The 18,849-nt window shown below is 40.2% G+C and overlaps 1 long non-coding RNA gene across 1 annotated transcript in view; it reads right to left on the bottom strand.

The window, feature by feature from the left end:
- The window catches only part of LOC140509229 (uncharacterized), a 45,114-nt gene extending 26,533 nt beyond the window's left edge, over positions 1-18,581 (bottom strand). The window contains exons 1-2 of the long non-coding RNA XR_011968600.1: positions 18,406-18,581; positions 1,572-1,663 (exon numbers count right to left, since the gene is read on the bottom strand). This is a non-coding gene — a long non-coding RNA (uncharacterized lncRNA). The remainder of the gene's footprint in view (positions 1-1,571; positions 1,664-18,405) is intronic.
- Positions 18,582-18,849: the final 268 nt, after the last annotated feature.

Here is an 18,849-nt window from a genome sequence, read left to right as displayed (position 1 = left end):
AAAGAAAAAGTAGGCAGGCTCTGATTCCCAACAGAGTTGGCATTCATTTGGTATGCCAGGAAAGCATTCCTCTTGCTCAGATGGATTATTAGAAGGTTGATGGTCTCACTATTATTCAGGGCACAAAAAGTTCCTGTCTTTAATTTGGAGTGCTCTTAAATACCATTTTCTTGGAGCCTTGACTTGAACCTGGACATCAGAAGGTTATCCATCACTTTCCTCTCAGATAGATAGAGAAATGCGGCAAACAGAAGTGTTAATTTAAGCTGTACTTTTTTTTTTTTTTAAAAAAAAGCAATATGAAATAGAGATCCAAGTTTTAAAATATGAAATCCTCTTTATCTGTTCTACTTTGTCTATATTTATACAACTAATAATAAAAATATTGTTTTCCAAAAAATCCTCTCTGAGGACATATTCCAAGCCTGTCATTAGTTCAGGGTTTTGCAATTCCCAGGAATTTAATTGAATAGAACAAGCATTTATGAAGCTCTGTGCAGAGCGCTGGGCTAGCTGGGGAGATATTTAGGTGACGTGGTCACTGCTTTCACAGAGCTGATAGTCCAGTAGGGACGCACGTTGTCATCATCATCATTCAGCCATTTTGAGTGTGTCCGACTCTTTGTGACCCCATTTGGGATTTTCTAGGCAAAGATACTAGAGTGCTTTGCCATTCCCTTCTCCAGCTTATTTTATAGATGAGGAAACCGAGGCAAACACAGCTAGTAAGTGTCTGAGGCCAAATTTGAACTCAGGAAGATGAGTCTTTGACTCCAGTCACAGCACTCTGTCCTCCGTGGAGAAAGTGGAGGTGGAGCTGAAGAGACATGGCCAAGTGGGACTATCATGAGATAGATGTTGGTTGAGTTGGGTTTAAAGGATGGGTAAGAATTCAACAGGCACAGGGGAATGTTGGGACAGGGAGATTCCTGACAGAGAGAACAGTGATAGTTATATGGAGGCAATAACATGTTAGATCACAACTGGTTCAATTTAGCCAGAGAGCACAGTATAAGGAGAACATTATTGGATGAAGCTGGAGAAGTAAGTATGGCTTGAATGCCAAGCCACTGAAGGATACTGAGCAAGAAATTATTCTTTTATGTCCAATGAAACTCTCTGCTACAATGTAAGGTCATTTCCTATGGTTCTATCCTCAATGGACATAGAGAATAGCTAGTCAGCATCTCTTATATAAGGGCTCCTGTAATTCTTGTAGATAATCTTCTTTCCTTTTGTTAATTGATTAGTTGGTGACTCCTAATGCTATTCTTATGTAGCTTTGCCAAACTATCCTGACACAGAATTCGATGGGCCCTGAAATAAATGGCTCATCAATCATCTCTAACTTAGGCATCTGTATCTCTATTTATCTATCTGTCTGTCTGTCTATCTATCTATCTATCTATCTATCTATCTATCTATCTATCTGTGTCTGTCTGTCTGTCTATCTGTCCATCTATCCATCCATCCATCCATCTATCTATCTATCTATCTATCTATCTACCTATCTATCTATCTATCTATCTATCTATCTATCTATCTATCTATCCATCCATCTATCTTCTTACCTATCTCTGTAGTGTTCATTTCAGCTCTGCTTCTGGTTACCTTCATAGCTTTAGGTAAGTCACTTTCCTGCTCTCTGCCTCAGTTTCCTCATCTGTAAAATGAGGGTATGGGGTTAGATGATCTCTAAGGTATCTTCCAGCTCAGAATCTATAATCCTACAATTTCTGAATAACAGTATATGCACATCCTCAGCAGGGGGTGTGCTGGGCAGTGACAGAGGGTATTGGATTTTGAACAAGATATTAGAGACTCTTTTGGTTGTTCTTTTATGACCATGCCAACTTTGATTGGCAACTGAAGCTGTTTTGGTTCTCAAAGAAGCCTTCTTTGGTGGAGGAGTGACCTCCCATATTACCCGGACCCTGGCCAAGTACCAGTGGATCACGCGATTCCTGAAAGATCAGCCAACTTGAAATGGATCTGATGATTTTCAGAGGATCTCAGAAAGAGCCAGTTAGAATTTCTGTTCTAAAATTAATCTAAGCTCTCAGCAGCCACCTCTAAAAACAAACCCCAGAGAAAAAAAATGTAAGATCCACTTCACAGAGGGCAAATGGGTTTTGTGTAGCTGTGGTCTGGAGTTTCTTCAGTTCTCAAAAGCCATTCTGATCAGACATTTGTCTGAAAGAGGAGCTGGCGACATACAGTTTTCCTTCTGCTTTCCTTCTTTTCTTTTTCTCTCTTTTAACTGTAAGAGAGCTATTTTTATGACCCGGAGTTTCATTTCTCAAAAGGAGAACGGCAGGAGGTGGGTATATATGAGCTATGTCTTCAGCTCACATTAGGAGAGTCTGGGTGCAAATTAAATCTGGAATACAGGCAGCATTTTTTTTTCTTAAAGAGGATTTGAATTTTCAGCCCGATTCAATAGCAAAACTAAAGGCAAATATCAGATTCCCTTTCTTTCGCACTGGGTTTTCCAAATGTTTTCTTGCATTTTAACAGATTAGACACTGTTCTTTCCCCTGAATGTTAATGTGCCCAAGGAGACCAGGGGACTGAAGAACAACCTGTGCCTCCAGGATTGTCCCTGTGGTCTCTTGCATCTAGGCTACCATCTGCTTCATGAGAGTCAGTGTGGCATTAGATGATAGCATCTAGAGCTGGAAGAGACCTTAGTGGCCCTCTAGCCCAACCCCCTCATTTTCAAATTAGGACACTGAAGCCCAGAGAGGCTGTGACTTACCCAAAGTCACACAGCCAGTAAGTGAGGATGTGACTGAATTTCCTACAGGATTCCTATCGTGTGTGCTTAATGTAATTTTTCTTGACTTATGGACTCCAGGTGTCTGTCACTAAAGGAGTGGAAAAGTATGAAAATCTTATAACTTTAGAATTGAAAGAAACATTCAAGGGTATTTCCTTCCCCCTCAGTTCAGTTTAGTTAAGCAGCTGGTCACATTGTTAGAATGAGAGGTTCATATGATCCATGAGTTTCCTTGGAATGTCTAAAGAATTTGAGGAAAGACCCTGGCATATTAGGTAGACCCTTCCCTTCCTCAATTTATGGAGGAACATGGACAAGCTCTACATAGCAGGTTGGTATGGATGGGTGGCAGCCTGAACCAGTGAAAGGAATAACCTCATTGATGAGGTTCCAGAACCATTGGCTTATTGAAAGACTGTATAAGAGATTGTGCTTGGTGCTGGAGATACAAAGGTGAGATGGCACAGACTTTATAATCAAGGAGATTATAATCCAGGCATCTAATTGGAATAAGGGAAAATGTGTGGATAAATAACTATGATACAAGACAAAGTATAAAGAAGAGGTTCAGGCAAGGGACTCTGAGAAAGTTGAGGAAGGAATTTTGGGGTGTAGAGGATTTTGAGGATGTCAGTAAAGGCTTTGGTAAGATCACCAGACTTGTAAATTAGGGAAAAAATGCCATTAATCATAAATTCTATTTTTTATTGGTCTCTACTGTCAATTTCTAATATTATGTTATAGAACTCTGTCTTTGGGCTTGTCCCGTTCCACTTTTTTTTTTTTAATGAATAACCTGAGTGAAGAAATAGATGGCATAATGCTTGTCAAATTGGAAGATGACACAAAGTGGGGAGGGACAGTTAGTTGTAAAGTTGAATATAAAAAAGATAAAAATTTAATACTGGGTGTCCCAAAAGCCTTAATGCAGTTGTCAACTTTAGTGGCTCAAGACTACACTAAGATTTTGGGGACTCCTGGTATTGAATTTCTTTTAATAAAAACTGAGAGAGTTATTATTAAAATTGAAAAATAAAATTATTATTAAAAGAAATGAAAGTTTAATTTTTAAATAAATGGTGTTAGTTTCTTTTAATAAAGCTCCTAAAATTTAAAACTCCACTAAGACTTCTGGACCACCCTTTATTAAAAGCCTCAGTAACATAAAAAACTCCACTAAGACTTTTGAAAGACCCTGTAGGGATGATATTTATTTATATAACACTGTAAGGGTTGCACAAATACTTATCTATTTAGTATCTAAATATTTATCTAAAAATAATTTTCTAAAAATATTATCTATCTCCTTTGAGACTCCTAATAATCCTATGAGGCAGGTGCTATAATTATCCCCATTTTACAGATAAGGAAACTGAAGTACTTGCCTAGTATCACATAGCTAGTAAGGGCAGAGGCAGGATTCAATCCCAAGTCTTCTTGACTTCAGTTCTGGGGCTAGATAGATCTAGCAGGTCACACTGCCTTCTAAATAAATGAATTGTCCCACATGTGGGTTGAATGGAGAAACCCTCATTAACAGGAGTTTATGTTAAAAAAAAAAAAAAGGTTGGTTTTAGTTGAGTGCAAACTCATTATGACTCAACAGCGTAATGTGGTTATCTGAAACGCTAAGGCAATCTTGGGTTATATTAATAGAAACAGTGTCTAGAACAACGGAGACAAGTGACATTCCTTCTGCATTCTTCCCCAATCAGAAGTTATATGAGATATTGTCTTCAGGTCAGTATGTTTTGTTTTAAGATAATACTAGAACTCTGACTAACTGTGGACACCATACAGAAGAAGGAACTCACATAGTGAGTGAGGCGAACAGTTTGGAAACTATGTCATATGAGGAGACATTGAAGGAACCATGGATGCCTATTCTGAGGGGGAAAGGGAAACTTAAGGTTCGACTGATAGCTTATTTCAAATATTTGAAGGGATGTCATGTGGAAGATACATTTTGTGTCGTTCCAGGGAGAGTTAAGACAAACGTGTGGAACAGGGGTGGGGAACCACTTGTTTTACAGAACAAATCCTTTTATTAAGGGATGTTCTGTGAAGTTTGGATTCAGTCAAAGGGCTGCACTTAAGGACCTAGGGGGTCACATGTGGCCTTGAGGCTGCAGGTTCCCTACCCCTCGTGTGGAAGCTAAAGGGGTGCAGATGTCAGCTCAATGAAGCTTTCCAACGATTATGGTCATCCAGAATGGAATGGGTTGCGTTTTGAATGGAAGTGTTAAAACACGGTCTAGATGACCACCTATCAGGGATGTCCTAGAAAGGATTCTCCCTCTATATGATTTCACTTATTAATCTCATCAGTTCCCATGGATTTAATTATCATCTCTATGCTGCAGATGCCCAAATCTACCTTTCCTTCTCCAATCATTCCACAGACCACCAACCTCAGAAGATGGAAAGTTAAATTCCCTTCCCATTTTAAGAAAAACTAATCTAACCTACTCCAGCCAATGCCAAAGGATAGGATAAAGGGATGGCCATGAAGTTCTGTACTCTAGTTTATATGCTTGTATCTGGGTAATTCTAAAAATAGTTTTGGTTTGGTAAGTATAGTCTCAGAAATGTGCCAGAGCCTGCTCAAACCAGTTAGGTTGTGACAGTTAAATTTTCAGAGTGAACATCTGCACCTCAGAAAGCTTGATTGATGTTTTGTTGATTGTTCAGACTTAAGAATGCAGATTAAACTTTAAATTATGTCATGTCTTTTGGGAAAACCAGTTGTTAAACATTTACCAGCCCACTCCTATATGATCTCCAAGTAATCTTGGAGAACTTAGACTGACAAGTATGTTGTCAATCCATCAATAAGCATTTTTGAACACCTCCTATGTGCTAGCTAAGTGATGAGAAAGACTTCAAGGAACTCACGGTCTAATGTGGGGAGACAACATGGCTTTTTCTCAATCCTCATTCTCCTTGACCTTTTGGCAGCCTTTGACACTGTCAATTACTCTCTTCTCTCCTTATGTTTTTAGGACACCATTCTCTCCTGGTTCTCCTCTCCCTTATCTGACTATTCCTTCTGTGTCTTCTTTGCTGGATCCTCCTCCAGATCACACCCTCTGCCCATAGCTATCCCATAGGGTTCTGTCCTGGGTCCTCTTCTCTTCGCCCTCTATACTATTTCCCTTGGTGACCTCCTCAGCTCCCATGAATTTCATTAGCATCTGCATGTTGCAGATTCTCAAATTCACCTTTTTTGCCCCAGTCTCTCTGCTGACCTTCAATCTCACATCTCCAACTGCCTTTCAGATGTCTCAAACTGGATATCCAGACGTCTTAAACACAGTATTCTCCAAGCAGAATTCATTTTCTTTCCCCCTAAATCCTCCCCATCCCTTACCTTCCCTATTATTGGACATTCTTCCAGTCTCTTGGGCTCACAAGCTAGGAATCATCCTGGATTCTATCTCTCATCCCCATCTCCAAGCTGTTGCCAAGGTCTATTTCACCTTTGCAATATCTCTTGGGAATACTCTGAAAGAAGTGCAGGCCCTCATCACCTCACATTTTGGGTCTGCCTGCCCCAAATCTCTCTCCACTCCATTCAGCCACTAAAATGATTTTCCTAAAGCACAGGTTCAGAAAGTGGAAAGTGTAGTGGACTTGGAGTTGAAAGGCCTGGGTTTGAATTCCATCTCCTAATACTAATTAGCTATGTCACCCTAGACAAGTCTTTCAATTCACAATATCTTTTATCCACAAATGGAGATAATTTCCAAGGTTGTTGTGAGGATAGCATTCAATAATGTATGTAAAGTGTTTTGTAGATTCTAAAAGTGCTATCCTAAAATCAGCCAGTGTTATTATATTACTGCCCCACTTAAAAACAGAAAAGACCTTCAGTTGGTTCCCTTTTGCCTTTAGATGAAATACACACTCCTTTTTACCCTGGCATTCAAGGCACACTGTAGTATGATTCCTATCTCCTTTTCTTTCTTCTTTCATGTTGTTGTTCAGTCATTTCGGTCATACTGGGTCCAACTCTTCATGAAACCATTTGGGTTTTCTTAGCGAACATAATGCAGTGGTTTGCCATTTCCTTCTCTAGTTCCTTTGACAGATGAGGAAACTGAGGCAAACAGGGTTAAGTGGCCTGACCAGAATCACATAGCTAGTAAGTATGTCTGAGTTCAGATCTGAATTCAGGTCTTCCTGATTCCAGGCCTAGCACTCTATGCACTGGCCTTAATATGACATATTCGACAACCAAATGTGAATAAGTTTTAGGCCATACTGAAAGTATCACGTAAACCATTCCTTGATGATGGAACTCACTGTTCCTTAGACATATCACCCACCATGAGACTTAATTTCCTAATCTGGCACCATTTTGTCACTTGTTCTTTTGAAATAGTCTGTGTGGTTCATAGACTTTGAGTCTGAGGAGACTTTGGAGATTGCCAGATCCAACTCCCTCATTTAATAGACAAGGAACTGAGGCTCTCTTTAAGTGATTTGCTCAGGTTCCTTGAGAGAGTCTGAAGTGGAATTTGAAAAAATAATAAATAGCACATAAACAGTGTTGTTATATCATTTGATTATCACAACAAGACCGCAAGGTAGGTACTACTGCGCTTTACAGATGAAGAAATCAAGAATGAGAGAAGTTAGGTAACTGCCCAGGTGATTAATTCCTGAGTTCAAAACAGGAATTCCTGACTCCACTGTTCTATTCCATATACTATGCCATCTCTACTATCTTCCACTACTACCACTAGTGCCTCAGTCCGCGCTCTTACTGCTTAACGCTTAGATTAATCACGTCAGTTCTTCTAGTCTTTCCCACAGTGCATACACTGCTACCAGACATATCCTCCTAAACTCCCACTTTCATCAGGGCACATCTCAAGTTCAATATCTCCCTACTGCTTAAAATCTCAAACCCAATCCCTTCTGTCTTTCAAGGAACCTCCTTAATCTAACCTCAATCTATCAAGCCAAATTTATTGCTCATTACCTCAACTCCTCTCCTCCTTCTACTTCCTTAGTTAGACTTTGCCTCATTCTCTCTCTCTCTCTCTCTCTCTCTCTCTCACACACACACACACACACACACACACACACACACACGCTGTTTTTTTATTTTCATACATGTACACTCCCACCTGTGTATTAGCTCTCATTTTCTCTCTCTCTCTCTTTCACACACACACACACACACACACACACACACACACACACAGTTTTTTCATTTTCACACATGTACACTCCCACCTGTGTATTAGCTCTCATTTTCTCTCTCTCTCTCTTTCACACACACACACACACACACACACACAGTTTTTTCATTTTCACACATGTACACTCCCACCTGTGTATTAGCTCTCATTTTCTTAATGAATGAAAGTCTACTTCTCTTCTCTTTTGAAGTCAGTGGTTAATCAAGACTCCTTGGTTAACTGATTGAGTTTGTCCTTTAAACTAGGTTATCTTTGGACCAGCATGAAAAAGGAAGGGAGTTGTCTGTCCTTCAGTTTGCAAAGGATGCTTCTTACATGGCTGTATCTTCTGTGTTTTAGCATTTCTTTCTGATATTATGGAAGGACTACATTCTCTATCAGAACAAGGTGGCCCCTGGGGAACTTTTGGTGCCAAGAGAAGGGCAGGGTCCAAGTTTTCACCAGTTGGATCTATTGTTTGCCTTGTTGACTTACCCTGAATAAGGAAAAAACAGAAAAAAAACTTCTCTCCCTCTTGTCCTGCTCAAGATTCCAAAGCAGAGTCAGTTTCTGCAAACCACAGAGTGGAGATGCATTGGCCCTCATGAATTTCACCAGAGGCAAATATTCTGGCTTTTGTCCTGTCATCTGGCCCCTCACCCGGCAGAGGGTCAAAGGAAGAAGGATGCAGTAAATAAGAAATGGAAAGCATTTGTGGTGTTTTCTGAACTGGTAATTACTGATCCACAAAATCCAGAGCAAGGAAAAGCTCCCATGAGACGAGGGAATGAGGCACCTGTGAATCTTCAGACCAGCAGACTTTACAGGGAAGGTTCATCCTTGTCCATCAATCATCCTGGGCCTTCCTCCCAATCAGTCAGTAAACAATTATTAGACACCTACTACTACAAGCCAGTCACTGTGCTAAGTAGCACAGATATAAGAGAAGTAAAAGATAAATCCCTCTCTTTGAGGAGCTCTCCCTTCTGAACCTCCTGAAGGAACTTCCTCCAAACTCAATAAAACATACATGATGCTTCTTAGTTACAAAGCACATATAACAAGTAACCCAGTGAAGTAGGTAATGCAGGCATTATTTTCACCCTTTTACAGCTGATGAAGCAGGCTGAATGAGGAATGCTGGTCTGTGTTAGAACCTGGATTAAAATGAACTGCTTTCTCTACTGAGGGAAAGGGGAGCTCTGAATTCTAATCTTGCTTCCAAAATGGAGAGTTGGTCAAAACATCAGACCCAAGGGAAAAGAAGTTGAAAAATATTTTTTTCAACTGGCTCAAGAGGTTGGGGGAACCAATGTCCTTGAACATGAAAACCTGCTTCTAATCCAGCCTTGGAAATAGCCAATCTTCTATACTCCTAAACTGAATGTGAGGAAACTGCTGTTTATTTTTTTATGCACTGGTCTGCTGAAATGTGCTTTGAAATAGTTAGAAAAAGGTCATAGTCCTTTAAGAAATGGTTTTCAAATATTTCTTCTGTCTGTCTCTGTCTCTCTCCCCCTCTGCCTTTCTTTCTCCTTCTCTTTGTCTCTCCCTCTCTCTTCCTCTGTCTGAATGACTCTCCTGTCTGTTGGTCTGTCTCTCTCCCTCTGACTCTCTGTCTGTCTCTTTGTCTCTCTGTCTGTCTGTCTTCCTCTGTCTGTTTCTCCCTCTGTATGTCTCTTTCCCCCTCTGTCTGTCTGTCTCTCTCACTTCTGCCAGCTGAATCTAGCTGTGTCCCCTACCTACAAAATCAGCATAATATAGGGAAGAACAACTGATCTGGCATCAGCAGAGGTAGGAACTTCTGACCTTTACTAACTGTGCAACCTTAGACAGTTAGTTCCTGAGGTTCAGTTTCCTCTGTAAAATGGGGAGAACAATATCTGTGTTACTTAATTTACTAGGTTATTCATAGGCTCAAATGAAAAAGCACTCTACAAATTTCAGCTATCATTATCCTCTCCAATAAAAGTTGGCCTTAGTGTCAGGGTTCAAGGCTTTCCTCTGACACATACTAGCTGTGTGACCATGAGAAAATTATTTAACTCTCAAGGATTATTAAGACTCTAAATTTCCCATCTTCTCAGGGGAATTTTCTATACTGTAAGTTTCCTATGTTGATAAAACCATAGGTCAAGAACAAAAAAGTTTCGGCAGGTCCACTTACACCCTAAGGATAGTTCTAGACAAAGAAGTTCATAAGCTCCTTCCAGGGGTTCAGATATGGTTGGCTCAGGAACAATAGCTCCTTCTGCAGCTGGGATCTTGTGCTTTATAGTCTCTGTCTAGCTTGTGGCTGCTGTTGTACAGATCCTTACCTGGGATCCTTCCTGATTTCCCTTACCTCACCACTGGTTGCCTCGTTCCTTCATTCCTAACTCCTGGTCTCCTGCTAAATCCCTATATTCAGGATTTTTGTCTCTTCCATTGCTGATGAGGAGTTGACTTCTGACTCTCCACTCTGTGCTTGCCCTGTTTGTTGTCTCGCTCTTGACATAACATTGGATTCATTCTTCTCGTCCTGGTGATTGACCTGCCCCCCTGACTCAAGAAGGACAGAATTTCTTTGTACGAGCAAGCAAACTCTAAGATGTTTCATAGCTCAGTGAAGAAATAGATTTAATGCTCTTATCACTGTGCTATTATCTGTTAGGAAGAAGAATAAGGGTCAAGAAAGTGAGCTTTGACTGGTTAAAGTCTGTCACTGGGGAGTCAGGTAGCAGATATAAATAAGCAGGATGCATGCCTTTGTCCTCTTCTCTCCTCCAGTGGTGGCTCTGACCTTGAGGGGAATAGGGTGAAGTTCCCTGGCCTTTAGCTAAGAACTTGGAAGGTCAACTATGCTCTTTCCTAGGAGGACTTGGAATCAAGGTGCACCATTGGTACATAAGAAATTAAAAGGCACAATGGAAGCTATTGGAGTTGAAAGGGGGCAGTTAGAAGTGACATGAAAACATTTAACACACTCTCCTCAATGGCACAGAAGCAGCTAGGTGAATCAGTGTGTAGAACATTGGGCCTGGAGTCAAGAAGATTCATCTTCCTGAGTTCAAATCTGACTTCAGACTCATACTACCTGTGTGACGCTGAGCAAATCACTTAACCCTGTTTGCTTCAGTTTCTTCATCTGTAAAATGAATTGGAGAAGGAAATGGCAAACCCCCTCCAGTATTTTTGCAAAGAAAATCCCAAATGAAGTCACTAAGAGTTGGATCCTACTGAAATGACTGAACAACAATGATCTCAATGAGCTTCTAAGGACAATTAGAGAAGGCAGGTAGTCTCTCCAAGGACATGAAAGACAAAGAAAAGGATCATAAACATACACACATACACACTAACATCCTTTAAGATTAACCTTCTATTTATTCTCTCTCTCTGTCTCTTGCTCCTTTCTACCCTCCTTTTCTCTTTATCTCTCTCATTCTCTCTCTTTCTGTGTACGTGTGTATGTGGTATACTTATATATGTATATAGCAAAAAGTATTTAGAGTAGTACTTTCTGTAGCAGCAAACACTGGAAAGAAAATGGGTGCCCATTGATTGGTAAATAATGGAACAAATTATGGAATATGAATATAATTGTATGGGGAAAAATGATGAATTAGAGAATTTAGAGATATTTGAGAATCCTGGCATGAGCTAAAGTGGAGTGAAGTAAGGAGAACCAGGGAAAGAACTTAGACCATGACTACAACAATGTAAAGGAACACAACATCAAAGGACTTCAGAACTCTGATGAATGAAGTGACTAATCCTGGCCTAAAAGGACTGACAGTGAAACATTCCTCCCATTTCTTGGCAGAGAGGTGACCAACTACAGGTAAATAATGAGGCATATATTTTCACATGTATCCAAAGTAGTTTTTGGGACACATTTGTTCCACTTAATTGTACTTATCTGTTTAAAGGGAGGATTCTATTTGGTAGAGGGGAGTCATTGGGAAGTAACAATGAGGTTAAAAAAAAGAACATACATAATTTTTTTAAACCTAGTTTAAAGGCTTTTGACCACCTTTTAACCACCTGGAGGTAGGCAGGGAGGAAGAGAGCTTGACTGAAAAGGCAAGCTCTGAAGCCAAGAAGCTCTAAAGGCCAAATTGTGACAAGCTGAGCCAACAGCTAGACTTTTGACTTTAAGAAAAAGTTCAGGTCAAAAGCTGTCTACAGTCACATGAAAAAAATGTTCTAAGAGGCAGAGCCAAGATAGCAGAGTAGAAAGACACATATACACTAGCTCTTCCCCCACAGTTCATAAAATACCTGTAAAGAAAGACTCTCAACAAATTCTAGAGCAGCAGAAGCCACAGAACAACAGAGTGGAGGAGATTTTCAGCCCAGGGTGTCCTGAAAGGCTGACGGGAAAGGTCTGTCACACGGGACCAAAGTGGAGCCCAGCCCAGCCTTGGCCATGCAGCATGGGCCCCAGGAGGAGGACCCCAGCAGGCCTCAGGGGCAGAATCCCCAGCAGCAGTAGCTGGGGTTGGCAGATCCCTCAACCCACAGGTGCCAAAGGTCAGTGAGAGGATTTTTTTCAGCTGGCAGAGAAGGGAGCAAGGTCTTCCCATAGGTACAGCTTCAGACCGTGATGGCAGAGGCTGCATCAGGGTAGCAGCAGCTCCCACAGCAGCCTGCATCCACTGTTGGATTGTAAAGCCCCTGGGGGATCGGAGCAGCTGATCCTTACCTCAACGCTATGTGGCAGCCCTGCCCCCACCTAATGCTCCTGGGGGAACTGAGAAACTTATCTGAATCTCAGTCCCCAGTGCTGGCTTGGTGGAACTAGAGGCTAGGTGGAACTAGAGGCTAGGTGGTTGTGCAGAGGAAACTACTACACACAGATTCTAGGCACAAAAGTTTCTTGTTGCTCCCAGACCAGTGTACATGCTTGATTGTGCCACCTTGGAGGAACTGAGATCTTACAGATCCCAAGAGTATACTCTACTTTTGACAAAGGACCCAAAAGTCAAGTAACTGGTTGGGAAAGTGTCCAAAAAAGGGGAAAAAAATAAGACTGTAGAAGGTTACTTTCTCGATGAACAGATATCTTCTCCCAACCTTTCAGATGAGGAAGAACAATGCTTACCATCAGGAAAGACATAAAAGTCAAGGCTTCTGTATCCCAAACATCCAAAATAAATATTCAATGGTCTCAGGTCATGGAAGAGCTCCAAAAGGATTTTGAAAATCAAGTAAGAGAGGTGGAGGAAAAATTGGGAAGAGAAATGAGAGCGATGCAAGAAGATCATGAAAAGTGAGTCAACAACTTACTAAAGGAGACCCAAAAAAATGCTGAAGAAAATGACACCTTCAAAAATAGGCTAACTCAATTGGCAAAAGAGGTTCAAAAAGCCAATGAGGAGAAGAATGTTTTAAAAAGCAGAATTAGCCAAATGGAAAAGGAGGTTCAAAAGCTCACTGAAGAAAATAGTTCTTTCAAAATTAGAATGGAACAGATGGAGGCTAATGACTTTATGAGAAACCAAGAAATCACAAAACAAAACCAAAAGAATGAAAAAATGGAAGATAATGTGAAATATCTCATTGGAAAAACAACTGACCTGGAAAACAGATCCAGGAGAGACAATTTAAAAATTATGGGACTACTTGAAAGCCATGACCAAAAAAAGAGCCTAGACATCATCCTTCATGAAATTATCAAGGAAAATGACCCTGACATTTTAGAACCAGAGGGCAAAATAAATATTGAAAGAATCCACAGATCACCTCCTGAAAGAGATCCAAAAAGAGAAACTCCTAGGAATATTGTAGTCAAATTCCAGAGTTACTAGGTCAAGGAGAAAATATTGCAAGCAGTTAGAAAGAAACAGTTTGAGTATTGTGGAAATACAATCAAGATAACACAAGATCTAGTAGCTTCTACATTAAGGGATCGAAGGGTGTGGAATATGATATTCCAGAAGTCAAAGGAACTAGGACTAAAACCAAAAATCACCTGCCCAGCAAAACTGAGTATCCCCCTTCAGGGGAAAAAATAATTTTTCAATGAAGTAGAGGACTTTCAAGCATTCTTGATGAAAAGACGAGAGCTGAAAAGAAAATTTGACTTTCAAACATAAGAATCAAGAGAGGTATGAAAAGGTAAACAGTAAAGAGAAGTCATAAGGGACTTGCTAAAGTTGAACTGTTTACATTCCTACGTGGAAAGGCAACATTTGTAACTCTTGAAACTTTTTTCAGTGTCTGGGTAGTTGGTGGGATTATATACACATATATAGACAGAGAGAGAGCACAGGGTGAGTTGAATAGGAAGGGATCATATCTTAAAAAAATAAAATTAAGGAGTGAAAGAGGAATATATTGGGAGGAGAAAGGGAGAAATGGAATGGGGCAAATTATCTCTCATAAAAGAGGCAGAAAAAAACTTTTTAATGGAGGGGAAAAGGGGGGAGGTGAGAGGGCAAATGTGAAGCTTACTCTCATCACATTTGACTCAAGGAAGGTATAAAATGCACACTCATTTTGGTATGAAAACTTATCTTACAATACAGGAAAGTGGGGAGAAGGGGATAAGCAGGGTGGGAGGATGATGGAAGGGAGGGCAATGGGAGGAGGGAGTAATTAGAAGTCAACACTCTTGGGGAGGGACAAGGTCACAAGAGAGAATAGAAGAAATGGGGGCAGAATAGGATGGAGGGAAATATAGTTAGTCTTATACAACATGACTATTACGGAAGTCATTTGCAAAACTACACATATATAGCCTATATTGAATTGCTTCCCTTCCCAATGGGGATAGGTGGGGAGGGAGGAAGGAAGAGAAGTTGGAACTCAAAGTTTTAGGAATAACTATTGAGTATTGTTCTTGAATACAAATGGGAAATAAGAAATACAGGTAATGGGGTATAGAAATTTATTTTGCCTTATAGGACAAAAGAGAAGATGGGGATAAGGAAGGGAGGGATGTTAGAAGGGAGGGCAAATTAGAGGGGTAATTAGAATGTTTGGTGTTTGGGGGCTGGGGGAGAGGAGAGTTGGGGAGGAAATTTGGAACTCAAAACATTGTGGAACTCAAAACATAAATTAAGTTGAAAACTTAAAATAAATAAATTTTAAAAAAGAAAAGAAAAGAAAAGAATTTTTGCAAAAAAATGCTCTAAATCCCTATTGATTAGAGAAATACAAATCAAAATGATTCTGAGGTACCACATCACACCTCTCAGATTGGCTAACATGACAAAATAGAAAAATGATAAATGTTAGAGAAATGTGGGAAAACTGAAACACTATTGCAATGTTGGTGGAGTTGTGAACTGATCCAATCATTCGGGAGAACAATTTGGAACTATGCCCAAACGGTATAAAATTGTGCATACCCTTGCCCTAGAAAGAACACTTCTAGGCCTGTATCTCAAAGAGATCATAAAAACAGGAAAAGGACCCACATGTACAAAAATATTTATAGCAGCTCTTTTTGTGGTGGCCACGAGCTAGAAATTGAGGAGATGTCTATCAATTGGGAAACTGATGAACAAGTTGTGGTATATGAATGCAATGGAATACTATTGTGCTGTAAGAAATGATGAACAGGTGAAATTCAGAAAAACTTGGAAAGACACATATGAATTGTTGAGTAAAATGAGCAGAACCAAAACATTGTACACAGTAACATCTATATTGTATGATGACTGACCATGATGGACTTGATGCTTTTCTGATCAAGGTAAGATTGTAAGACAACTCCAAAAGACTCACAATGGAAGATGCTATCTATATTCAGTTTCTCATGATTCCTCCCATTAGTTCTAATTCTTCTTTATATCCTGACTAATGTGAAAATTTTAATATGAATGCTTAAATAGATCCTATATCAGATTGCATACCATCTTGGGGAGAGGGGTAACAGAGGGTGGAGGGAAATTTAAAACTCAAAATCTTATGGAAGTGAATGTTGAAAACTAAAAATAAAAAAATTATAAATTTTTTTTAAACTTTATAGATATTTGTTTATTTATTACCCTTTAAGCAGCAGTGATCTCAACTTTTTATAATACGAGGATCCCTTTTTAGGATAAAATCACACATCTCCAACTATCTTGTGGACATCTCAAACTGGATGTCCCCTAGTTATCTTAAACTCAGCACATCCAAAGGGGAACTCATTATCTTTTCCCCACTTCTGAACTTTCAGTACTGTAGAAGTCACCACCATCCTGCCAGTCACCCAGGCTGGAAATCCCAGTGTCAATTTTGATACATGTGAGTCACTCTCATTCACCCCACATGTCTGACCTCTCACCAAATCTTGTCATTTCTACCTTCATAACATCTGTCTAATAAAGTCCTTCTCACCATTCACAAAACTAACATGCTAGTGGTAGTTTAGGACCTCATCATCTTCTGCTTGGATTTCTTCAGTAGCCTTCGATTGGGTCTCTCTGTATCAAGTCTTGTCTCAATGCATCCTCTACTCACCTGAAAAGGTGTTGTTCTTTTTTTCCCCTAAAGCTTAGGACTGACCATGTTGCCTCCCTGCTCAATGAGCTCCAGTGGTTTCCTATTATCTTTAGGATCACATATAAAATCCTGACCCTTTCCTACTTTTCCAGTCTTCTTCCTTATTAGTCCTTTTCACAAACCCTTTCTAGCTACACCAACATACTTTCTGTTCCTTGCATAAGACACCCCATGTCCCCTCTCTAGCCTTTGCACTAGCTGTCCCAATACCTAAAAATTTGATTTGGTGGCTAGGGTATAGCTCTGGAATCAGGAAGACCTGAGTTTGAGTCTTGCCACTGACATACTACCTGTGAGACAATGAGTAAGTCACTTTAACCTACTGATGGAGTCATAATAGAGCTGCCCCTAGCCCCAATAGTCTAGCTCATTACAGGTCCATTATACCTACTAACATCCCTGCCAATGTCCTAGCTTCTTCAATATGCCTCACTGCTCACTAGAACAACAGGTGCGTCCTTGAAACTCAGAGTTCTCACAGAAGCAGTAGGTGTGGGAAACCAGCCACTGCATCTACCCAGCCATGATCTCCAGACCCATTCCCACAGAAACAGGTGTGTTCTTGTAGTCAATCACAATCACACCATCCATCTAGCCCAAGACAGGACCACAATACCTAGCTATCTATCTTGACCAGACAGGACCGCAATAGCTAGTCAATTGGAAAGTAGCGTGACCAGAATGTTTAACCACCAAATCATAGATGGGATCCCTCCTCCATTACCTAATCCTTTAACAAACTCCTTCTGCCTCTTTAATATTAATAATATTCCTATATTCTATGTAAATTTCTGTTGCATAATTGTATCTTTACCCTATAAAAATCCGTCTTTCTCTCTCTGAGTTTGCTGGTTCCTCTTGGAACTTAGCCCAATTCATGAGAGGTATCAATCTCAATAAATACTTGTATTTAGATTAGAGGTGGTCTGACTCTGAATTCTTTGAGATGATTCTACCACAACACATTGTGAAACCTCAACAATTTTTGGCATCCCTGGGTTTAAACCTCAACACTACGAAGTCCAGGTATCTCTCTAAAAGTATAAGTTACAGATGAGTTACTAACCTGCTTCAGTAGAGGGAGTTTTCATGATGGGAATTTCCCAAACCAGAAGAAATCACGAGTTCAGATCAAACATATTTGTTATTTAACTATCTATGAGTATTTGTTTCTTCCCTTGAGGAATAAAACTGTTTCCATTGTTTTTCTTTGTGTCTCCAGCCCACACATGCACAGTGCCTGGTATATAGCAGATGCTTGTTAAATGTTTGTTGAATTGAATACAGAGCAGGTAAGACTTAAGAGGGGCTCAGAAGGTTGGATAGGATTTACATAGATGAGAAGACAGGGGAGGACATTCCAGGCAGGAAGAAAAAACATCAACAAGGACTCAGAGGCAAGAATGAATATGATATCTTAGGAGAATAATAAACACCAGTCTGGTGGATGTGGAATTACTGCATGGGGGAAGAATGAAGAATAAGTTTGGAGAAGTATAGTTTGAAGCCCATTCAAGGAATCAAGGCTGAGGATTTGTAATTTGCTCCAATGGAAAGCCATTGTTGGATAGGACCTTCAACAATAGTTCAACACTTTCGTTTTAAAGAAAACCTCAAATTGCTTAGGGTGACAATTAGCATTAATTAAGGGCATAAGCACCATGCTAATCTCGGCGAATACAAACACAAGTAGAACGTCAGAAAGTCCTCATTTTCAAAGAATTTACATCCTAATAGGAGAAGACAACATATAAAAGGGAACTGACAATCAAAGAGTAGAGGAAGTCTAGAGGGGAGCCTGGAGAAGGGTAAGACTTGGCTGACCTGGATGCTTTCCTTAAATTGAGATTTTGGGAGGAGTCATCCAATCAGAGGGACAGGGAGGGAAAGAGTACTTTCCAAAGTGTAGATTCTGGTCACCTAGTTTCAAACCTGGGAGTTGTCCCTGGCTCTACTTACTTTTCTTACTCCACATATTCAATCAGATGTCAAGTCTTGTCCACTCTATCTTAACCTCTGTCATCTCTCTCTGCCTCTCCCCTCACACGGCCACCACTCTAGTTTAGGTCATAATTACCCTTATTACCTCCTTTCACCTGGACTTTTGCAAATGTCTCCTAACTGGTCTCCCAGATCCCAGTCTCTCCCCTCTCCGATCTATCCTCCAGACAGCTAACAAAGTGGAATTCATAAAGCACAAGCCTGATGATGTCACTTCCCTGTCCGGTTATCTCCATGTCTCCCTATTGCTCCTAGGATCATACACAATCTCTTCTGTTTAGCATTTAAAGTTCTTCCCAAATAAACAGCACCAAGGAAACAACACACACACGATGGCTTCTGCAATGTAAATGGGAAGGACAGATACATACACACAAATCAAAACTGAATGTTGCAAAATTC

This window comes from Notamacropus eugenii, chromosome 5 (genome assembly GCF_028372415.1).
Source record: "Notamacropus eugenii isolate mMacEug1 chromosome 5, mMacEug1.pri_v2, whole genome shotgun sequence".
Lineage (NCBI taxonomy): Eukaryota > Metazoa > Chordata > Mammalia > Diprotodontia > Macropodidae > Notamacropus > Notamacropus eugenii.
The sequence above is the reverse complement of the archived record's forward strand: the minus strand, read 5'-3'. Positions and strand labels throughout refer to the sequence as shown.